Source organism: Mustela erminea, chromosome 6 (genome assembly GCF_009829155.1).
Source record: "Mustela erminea isolate mMusErm1 chromosome 6, mMusErm1.Pri, whole genome shotgun sequence".
In the NCBI taxonomy this organism is placed as follows: Eukaryota; Metazoa; Chordata; class Mammalia; order Carnivora; family Mustelidae; genus Mustela; species Mustela erminea.
The window spans coordinates 93251628-93261935 of NC_045619.1; the positions used below are offsets into that span (position 1 = coordinate 93251628).

At 42.9% G+C, this 10308-nt stretch overlaps 1 long non-coding RNA gene across 3 annotated transcripts in view; it reads right to left on the bottom strand.

Annotated features, from left to right (window-relative positions):
• Positions 1–9917, bottom strand: part of LOC116593951 — a 31608-nt gene extending 21691 nt beyond the window's left edge. For all 3 annotated transcript variants that reach the window (XR_004286990.1, XR_004286989.1, XR_004286988.1), the window contains exons 1-2: positions 9785–9917; positions 9296–9397 (exon numbers count right to left, since the gene is read on the bottom strand). This is a non-coding gene — a long non-coding RNA (uncharacterized LOC116593951). The remainder of the gene's footprint in view (positions 1–9295; positions 9398–9784) is intronic.
• Between the last annotated feature and the right edge of the window lie 391 nt (positions 9918–10308).

The following is a 10308-nucleotide window of genomic DNA, read 5'->3' on the forward strand; positions in this document are numbered from 1 at the left end:
CTTTAAGCATCTGCCTTTGGGTCCGGACATGATCCTGGGGTCCCGGGATCAAGCCTCACATTAGGCTCCCTGCTCAGCAGGGAACCTGCTTCTGCTTCTCCCACACCCCCTGCTTGTGTTCCCTCTCTCGCTGTGTCTCTCTCATCAAATAAATAAATAAAATCTTAAAAAAAAAAAAAAAAAGAAGTAGAGACAGAAATAAACACAGGTAGCAGAGGCCTCAAGGAATCAGGAATATGACTGGTTGTGTTTAAAACTACCGTTTAGCCCAAGCTTATGACGCTCTGCTCTGAGGACAACTCTGCTAACATGATCTCTCTTCACCCTCTAAATGACTCTGAGAAGCAAGATATAATTATCCTCACTGTAGTCACGGTGACGTGTGGGACACGGTCTGCAAAGAGGAGGTGTCATGAGCCCTCATGAAAGGTGGAAGTGGCCGCTTGAGCAATGGGGTGTTCCAGCCCTGAGAGGACAGTGACCCCTGTTTTTGCTCACCATCAAAGGGCAGAGTGCCATTCCAACAAACTTGACTCTGACCAGGACTACTGTCTGCACGACTCTGAACAAGTTATGTAACCTGAGTCTGTTTCCTCTCCTCCAAAACAGGAGAAATAAATCTTTCTAAGTCTAAAGGGGATAATGTATGTAAACATATGTATGTAAATGCTTACCCCAGCAGCTGGCACATAGAAAGGGCTCAACAAATGTTTGTTCCTGGTATTATTTTCTTTTTCTCCTATCTTATTGAAGACTTTCAAACCTAGGACAGTAGGAGTCTCCTACTTTGAAAGAGCTGGTGACCCGACACTAACTTTAAGGTATCCTTCTTTCCTACTGGAGGGTCAAAAAGACACCCCCACTGGCAGGTTAGAATGGGTCTGTGGTAAACATTTCCCTCGTACCTTTGTCACTTATGAACAGCTCAGTCTTTCACGTTTAATCTTCCCCAAATGAAAGGAAAACTGACCTGACATTGCCTGTCTGTTCCTTCCATCCCCAAACACATATTATTGGCTATGGATGTCTCACATCCTCGGGCTACCCCACCCCGGCTCCCTGGATCATATCGGACCTCTGAGCTTACACTGAATGAAAAGGTTGTCTACCATTTTTCACTCCCAGCAGGAGTGTTAAAAGGGAAGCCATTGAATTCTAAAACTAGAAATTGGAAACTGGAAATGTTGGGTCGAGTCTTCAAGCTTACCTACGACCTTCATACTCAGTCAGTTTTCTGAATCCTGTCTGTTGTGGGATTTGTCAGGACTTGACATTGTATTGGAATTAGTGTTACCAGTGCATTTAGCCTAAACTGCCATATATGGCCCCCAGAGGGACCATAGAGTGGGTCTACTCATTTACTATAGGTTTTTCCTAGTTCCAGTTGGACACAGGGGTTCTTCCGAGAACGCTAGTACAAGAGAGTGATATAGCATAACTTGGTAGAGTAGTGAAGGTGGGGATATGAAAAGTCAATATAGGCCCCTTGCTGTCTGTCCCTACAGACAGATTTTCTTCAATCAATAACATTTGAAAATAGGTACAAGGGATGCAATGGACGCCTTCTTCAACAACGTGCAGGAAAGAGACCTCTGGGGAAAGTGTGGGGTAAGCCTGAGAGCTGCTGGGGTGACTACAGGCCCTGGAGTTTCATTCCTAAACCTCAGCCTGGCACTGTAGGTAGACGCTTCCTCCTTTGAGTAGGGACTTCAGCTTGCTTTTTATGATACCACGCATTCTAGATAATTTCTAGTTAGCTTTGTAAAATAACCTGATTCATTTCATCTGAGAGGAGGAAGGCAACTGGGGACTGACTAACCCTTCTCTTTGTACTAATTAAAAAAAACAAAAAACAAAAACAAAAACCTAAACCCAAGGGAGCCTAGAGATGTTAAGAAACTTGCCCAATATCACCCAATCAGTGGTAGATCAGAACTAGAACTTCAGGGTTCTCTTGCCCAACGCCCATCGGGGGCACAAATCTCTTCTTTAGATGCTCAGTTGGTTTTACATCACATGCTCAGGGCTGCCAGGAAATTTGGGCTTTTGTTTCTCAACTGTCAGGTCAAAGATGGTTGTAACTGCTGCATATGGATCTTTCCAAATCTACCTGGCTTGAATAAATATTAAAATAAGTTGGCAATCCTGGAAGAACCCGAAGCAAATTACAGAGGCAGGGTGGAGCAAGGAGGCTGAGGGTGAACTAGAAGAAAGAAGATGGGGTGGGAGGCTGAGTTAAACCTGCCTCGATAGGAATGCTGGTGATTAATCCACAGTGTCAACTTGGCTGCCTGCCTAACCGACGCATTCTTCAGACTTGGTTCGGCGCAGAAGGCAAAATGGAGTCTCTGATGTCCAGCAGGGGCCTGTGTCAAGGAATGTCAAGCAGTTCGGACACTGCAGCTAGGGGATATCGCCAGGACCCACGTCAGCTGACACCCCAGAGTGATAACAAGCAGAACAAGGTGAGGTTGACAAAGACGCCAAAACTGATGAAATCACTTTAAAAAGGGGAGAATTTAGGGAGCAAACTGTCAGACTCTTCGGACCTGATCCACCTGTGTCTGAACTTGAAAAAGGCAGCTGCCACCCCAGGCTCTGCCCAAGAGATCTTCAAACAGAACCAAGATCCTTTGCTGCTTCAGTGTCAGACGCAGTAAATGCTGAGAGCTGACCCAGACCAGACCTTGGCCTTATCTCAGCTGCACGCACAGACTGACCTTGCGCTTGGTATGTTAACGTCCTGCACCCCTCTGTGGTCCCGTGGGAAAGATAGGCTAATGCGGGAAACTAGCACGTTAAGGAGAGCAACTACCACAGTGTCAGACCTTAGGAAGCTGGTTCTCTGGAGACTAAACCAGCCCGTTGAGAGTCTTAGGCTACCTGTGGTGTAGGAAACAAAGGCAGAAGGAAATATAGAGAGAATGAAAAGTCCTTATAACCTGCCTCCCACTGACAAATACTTGAATCAGTCAGAGTACAGTTCTTCAGGATGCTCACATCCGTCTTCATGTTAATGCCTTGCTAGAGGGAGAAACCACCTTAGTTTTGACAATAGCAAGGCCTCCAATATCCTGTGAGTCTTGTTTAGCCTATGAAAATCTTTTTGGAACTTCCCTTATCTTTACTTTCCCAACCCCCAAATATATAATCAGCTACTCCTCACAATCTGGGGGTACAGTTGCAGCTCTTCCTACCCAGGGGGCCTGTTCCCATGCTTGAATAAAACCACCTTTCTGCACCAAAGACATCTCAAGTTGGCTCCAGACCCCAACAACACTGCTCCTCAAAAAAACATACCATATGGATTAGAGCCCTGGCTGGGGCTCAGAATCAGTTCTTTTGAACCAAAGGTCAAAAATACTTGAGTGGGGCACCTGGGTGGCTCAGTCACTTAAGTGTCCCAGCTGGATTTCAGCTCAGGTCCTGATCTCAGAGTTGTGAGATGGAGCCCCTGCTTAAGGTTATCTATCTCCCTCTCCCTTTGCCCCTCCCCTCCTCTAAAAAAAAAAAAAAATACTTGATTGCTGGTAGGAGACGGCCTACAGTTTTCAAAGAACTTCTATGTTTAGTTTTCTCTGCCTTCTGGAGAAACATGGACCCAGACTTCCTTCCCCCCCCAAGAGTGCTGTTTACCCTTTGGGGGTGAAAGGGCTACCCAACGGTTGCCAGGTTTGATTTTATTTATTTATTTGTTTATCTAATTTATTTTTTAAAAGATTTTCTTTTTTAAATTTTATTATTTATTTGACAGAGAGAGATCATAAGTAGGCAAAGAGGCAGGCAAAGAGAGAGAGGGGGAAGCAGGCTCCCTGCTGAACAGAGAGCCCAGTGTGGGGCTCGATCCCAGAGCCCTGGGATCATGACCTGAGCCGAAGGCAGAGGCTTGACCCACAGCCACCCAGGTGTTCTGGTTGCCAGGTTTTATGATGCAAACTTTAACTCCAAGGTAGTGAGGGAACTTCCAACTATGGGATGAAGAGATCAGCAAATCCTTTTGTCCAAAAGCAAATATAAAATTGGACAGAACTGTCAGAAGCAATGGTTTAAGTTCTCTGGAAATTAACCAAAGGTAAATAATGAATTGAGAATCATTTAGTCATGAAAAACTGCAAGCTCTTCAAATGAGATCAGCAGGAAACTGTGATCTCCTTGACTGGGGTCATTCCCCTATCCCCACTGGAGTTTAACAGGCAAGAAGAGCAGAGCTTCTTGGAAAAATTAGCATCTTTGTGCCCGAGGGGGCAGGCTTAATTTCAGGCAGAAGATGGGAACACACGACAGCCTTATCAGTAAGAGCAGCAAACTTAGTGATGTAGTTTTGGAACGTAGGTGAGTCTTGGTGGGTGAGGTCTGGAGCCAACCATCAAGAAAGATTCTTGAGATGTCCTTGGTGCACAATGGTGATTTTATTAAACCACAGGGACAGCACCCATGAGCAGAAAGAGCTGCTGCACTGGGCTGTGAGAGACAAATGATGATATACTTGGGAGCTGAGGGAGGTAAGGAAAAGGGAGGTTTCCAAAGGATTTTCTTGTTAAAACACTCAAGGATACCAGGGGCCTTGCCATTTTTAAGGTAGTTTTCCTCTCTAGTCAGGCATTAACTTTTTTTTTAAAAGATTTTATTTATTTATTTGACAGAGATCACAAGCAAGCATAGAGGCAGGCAGAGAGGGAGGGAAGCAGGCTCCACACAGAGCAGAGAACCCGATGTGGGGCTCGATCCCAGGACCCTGGGATCATGACCTGAGCCGAAGGCAGAGGCTTTAACCCACTGAGCCACCCAGGCACCCCTAGTCAGGCATTAACATTAAGAGGGTTGTGAGTTGCCTGCAGGAATATCACATGTATCCCACCCAGTGGTGAAGGGGGGTTACAGAGTGTCATCTCGTGCTTTGCCCTCAGCTTGTGTTCTGCTCCCTCATCAGTAGGATGGAGACAGGGGAAAACTCAAAGCTCTTCTAGCCTCAGTTTATGGACCCAGTTGGGGCAAGCAGAAGGCCCACCAGAAATTTAGATGTGACGTCCTGGAAACAAAAGAGCCACTGAAAGGCTGGAAAAAGCTTTTCATACATAGGTCTCTGCCTAGAGCGCTCTTCACATGCATGGGAAGAACGGTGAACGGTGCGAGCCCAGCCGAAAGCTAAAGTCCGGCTCATTCGAGAACTGACCGAACTCTGAATGCCTTCCCAGGCTGTGACAGTGACAAATGACTCCAGACATTTCCAGATACCCTTTAGCAGGAATGGGGGAGGAATATTGCTCACAGTTGAGAACCACTGCTCCAATTATTAAGGAAATAACATTTTTAAAAAAGCCTTAAAAATGAAGAGTGGAATTAAAATGGTCTACTAGAAACTTTTTAACGTAAGAGATGGCAGTAAAGGAGGAACAGAGGAAAAATGATATAAGACCTCAAGAAAATAAATTAATAAGAAAATATTATAAATTAAATGATAATAGAAATAGCAAAATAGAAAAGAAAATAAATAGCAAAGTGACAAATACAAATCCAGTAACATTAAGGTGCCTGGTTGATTCAGTCGGTTAAGCATCTGACTCATGATCTCAGGACCATGGGGTTGAACCCTGTACTGGACTCAGGGCAGAGTCTGCTTAAGGTCTGCTCCCTCTCCCTCTGCCCCTTCCCCCACTCATGTGCATTCTTGCTTGCTCAAAAAAAAAACACAACAAACAACATTAATAACTACATTATTGTAAGTGAACTAAACTTTCCAATCAAAGGTAGAAATTGTGAGACTGTATAAAAAATAAGACCTAACTATACAGTCTATAAGAGATATGTTTTTTTTTTAAGATTTTATTTATTTATTTGACAGAGAGATCACAAGCAGGCAGAGAGACAGGCAGAGAGAGGGTGGGGGAAGCAGGCTCCCTGCTGAGAAGAGAGCCCGATGCGGGCCTCACTCCTAGGACCCTGGGATCATGACCTGAGCCGAAGGCAGCGGCTTAACCCACTGAGCCACCCAGGTGCCCAGTAAGAGACATATTTTATTTGTTTGTTTGTTTGTTTGTTTTTAAGTAAGCTCTACACCCAATTGTGGGGCTTAAGCTCACTACTCCGGCATCAAGAGTTGCACACTCTACCAACTAAGCCAGCCAGGTGGCCCTAGAAGAGACATATTTTAGATCCCCAAACACAAACAGATTGAAAAGATGAAGATCAAAAAAGTTTTGCCATACAAATAGTAATTGTAAGGGAAGTTAAATAGCTGTATTAACCAACTTTAACAATACAAATATTACTGGAGATAGAGACATTGTATAATGTCATTATACCTTTAGAAGGATAAAATTTATAATGTACATGCACCTAACAACTGACCCCCAAAATAACAGGAAGAAAAATGAACAGAACTGGAAGAAAAAACAGACCACTCAAGAATTATAGCTGTAGATTTCAGTGTTTCTCTCTTGAGTATTGATAAAACAGAAAATTAGTAAGATAAGGAGACTTGAACATTATCAACCAACTTGACCTAACCAATAGCTATAGAACACTCTACTCAACTAACAGAATAACTTTCTTAAAACAAACAAACAAACAAAGAGTTTATTTATTTGTTGGTCAGAGGGAGAGAACACAAGCAGGGGTAGCATCAGGCAGATAGAGAAGCAGGCTCCCCAGTGAGCAAGGAGGCTTAGGTGGGGTTCAACTGCAGGACCCTCAGATCATGACCTGAGCTGAAAACAGATGCTTACCTGACTGAGCCATCCAGGCGTCCCTAGAATAACTTTCTTTTCAAGCACACATGAAACATTCTCTAGAGTAAATAATATATGAGGCCATAAACAAATCTCAGTAAAATTTAAAAGACTGAAGTCATACAAAAGAGAGGAATTAAATTGGAATTCAACAAGAAAAAATTTGAAAGCACCCCAAATATTTGGAAATTAAGACACATCTGAATAATCCTTAGGGCAAAGGAAAAAATCACATGGGAAATCAGAAAGGATCTTGAGTTGAGTGAAATGAAAACAAAATTTATAGGGTGCCACTAAAGTTGTGCTTATAGGAAGTTTTATAACATTTCATGTGCTCAGTATTATTAATAACAGGGAAGGACAATTTTTTTTTTAGGAAAATGCAAATTAAAACCATAAAGGGATACTACTGCATGCATAGCGGTGTGGCTATAACCCAAAAAACTGACAATGCTAAGGGCTGTTGAGGGTATGGAGAAAACAGAACTCTCACATATTGCACATTGCTGATGGGAATGTATGATGATAAAGTGTCTTTGGAAAACAGTTTGGCAGTCTCTTAAAAGGTTAAACATATCATATGATACAGCAGCTCCCCTCCAAGGTATCTACTCAAGAGAAATGAAAGCATGTGTTCACATAAAGGCTGTTTGAATTTCTCAGTAGCATTCTTTATATTAGTTCCAAACGGCCATCACTGGTGAATGGAGAAAATGTGGTATATCCATATTTATAGAATACAATTCAGCGATAAAAAAGAATGAACTCTTGAGTTATGCAGCAACATGGATAAACCCAAAAACATTATTCTAAGTAGAAAAAAAAGCCAGACACAAAAGACTACATGTTGTAGGATTCCACTTATATAGAATTTCTAGAAAAGGTAAATCTATAGAGACAGAAAACAAATCCATGAAAGTGGGAACTGATTTCATGCACAAGAGAACATTTTGGATGAAGAAAATTTTTTCAGTACTGGATTGTGTGATGGTTGCACAAATTGTATAAATTTAGTAAAAAAAAATTATTGAGTTATACAGTTACATAAAATTCAGTAAGTGAACTCTAAATTATATCTCAACAAAACTATTTTAAAACAAAGGTAAGTATCTCTATCCTGCAAAGGAAACAACCCAAAGACCAAAGCTGATTGATTCTTAGAAATGTCTCCAAACTCTTCTCAATTCTCTGCTGTTAAGAGAGGCCTGGGTTCCTAAGAAAAGGAGAATTCCTGGAGTCTTCATAGACACGTCCCTATCATCTGACCTAAAGATTCAGAAGTATAATTATTAAACCTGTCAAATACCAAAGACTAGAAAGGAAGAAGCTATTGCTAAAGATCCCCCAAAAGAATCGACTTACTCTGTGTGGCAGAGACTGCCAGCTTTCCCACAATATGCATTCTCTCCTTTATCCACCATAATTGGATTTTTAGCTGAATCCATGGCTACTCAGAATGAGAACCACCTCCCTTGCAGTTAGGTCTGACAATGTGACTAAATTCTGGCCAATGTACTTGAGCACAAGCAAGATGTGCAAAATATCTGTGCTGTACCCTTACAGGATAGAGCCCTGTCCTTCTTTTCCCCATTCCAGCTGGCTAGAGCCATCCTGGACTGCTGGATAGCAGAGCGGGAAGACTGAAAAACTTGGAGCCCCTGACAAATCAATAGAGAGAAGATGCCACACCATGCCAGGTTTTTCCATGAGGGAAGAAAGAAATACCTGTCTTGTGTAATCCGCTCTTAATTTGGGTGTCTGCAATAAGAATATGATCTTTGTATACAATCCAGAGGCTATCGAGTGTGTCAGTTATTTTCAAATGTATCCATTAACCATTCAGAAGTAAAGAAGAATGGGAGAGGGAGGAGCGAAAAGAAGGAGAGAGTGGAGGCGGGGCAGAGATTTCTATCCAACATTGCCGTCTGAAGCATTTTCTTGCTGAGCAACAAGGAGCCCACTATATACTTAGGGAAGACGGTTATGATTGGTAAACTTCTCTTTCTTCATGTAAAGGACAACAGAAGCCAATGTGAGAAATCCCAGCAACTACTGAAGCCACTCTACCATGGGAGGGGAGGTTCCTTCAGGCTCCCAGTTCCAGATCTTAGCACAGAGCTCATGAGAAGCCCCTATAAAGAGGCACCCTAGGTCCTCTTCTTCTGTCTTTTGGGAACTTAACCTCTCTCCTGGTTTTCCCAGGACCCCAATTCCTGCAGCTACTTGCCAACACTTTCCTTCTTTTTTGAGTTCACAGTAAGACTGCTAGACACTGCAGTAGATAGAGGTCCAAAGTCCAAGAAATTAGGTGGATTCAGAATGGACAAATGAAATTTGGGAAAGATCAGGAGAAGAACCGCCTTTTTCCAGAAACTGCTATGGCTCCCCATTGCACAGAGACAGAATACTCATTCTCTAGCTTGACCTGTGACTCACTCACCAGGTCCATTATCTGACTCTATCTCTCCATTTCAAAGTTTTTCACGTACAATATCTCAGGGATGCTTTATCACAGTCCTACTTCACTGGGAAAAAACACTGGATCACTGAGAAGTTAGATGACTTACCTGAGGTCACACAGAGTGGAGCTGGAATATTTTGCAGGTATCCAGACTCCAACTCCCATATGCTCCATTGTACCAGCATGTGCAGGAGCTCTGGGCAAAGACCTTGCATGTGGACAAGCAAGACCCATTAAAAAATGTTCCCATGATCTGAGGTGAAAGAAAACTTTTTTAAACAGGACGTAGGGTATATAAAAATTTTTTATAAAATTATGAAGTACTATACAAAGATTACTTGTTATTAAATAGTTTTTACTAATAGGAAGCATGTTTATATACCTATGGCTACATACCATAGACTATGACTAAGTAGAATTAGCTGCTGTCTTGGATCCAAATCATTGTTCTTTTCTGCCAAAGTAGGTAATTAAGAGCAAATTTTACAATTTAATAGTGTCTCTCTGTTATTTAGCAGGCTGGTGTCATCTTACATGGGACCAGTATTTGGAATAAGAGGACATCTAGATTAAGAGAAATATATCTATGTCATACCTCCGCCCTCACATACTCCTTCCCCCACTGGGTGGCTGCAGAGATGCTCTCTGTCTTAGGGAGGCCCAGGACAACCGACTCCAGCCTCTCTGACGTCTGGCCTCCCAGCTGCTGGACCTTCTTCTCCTTCTGACACACAGCCAGCGCCCTCAAGCCTCACAGGTCCAGTTGCCTGGCCAACAGGTTCCTGAAGCACGAGTCACACATAATAATTAAGCCATTGTTGTCTTGGATGTGGCCAACCCATCACCTGCCTCTTCTGGTACTGGTATGGAAGGTGGTAGAACCCTATGGGGGCATGGGGGGTGGAGTGTGTGGGGAGGGTGCTCCTCATTCTTCAGTAGAAGGAGAAATTCAGACCTCTCCTTCTCTGGCAAACTTAGAAGAGGTGGCATTTCTGTCCTTATTTTGAAAGGCTCTTGAAATTGCACAAGACAGGAGATTTCACAAGATTTCTAAGGAGAGTCTCAATTCTGCCTTTGAAACTGTTTACTTCCAGTTCATTTTCATATCCTGGTTGAAAC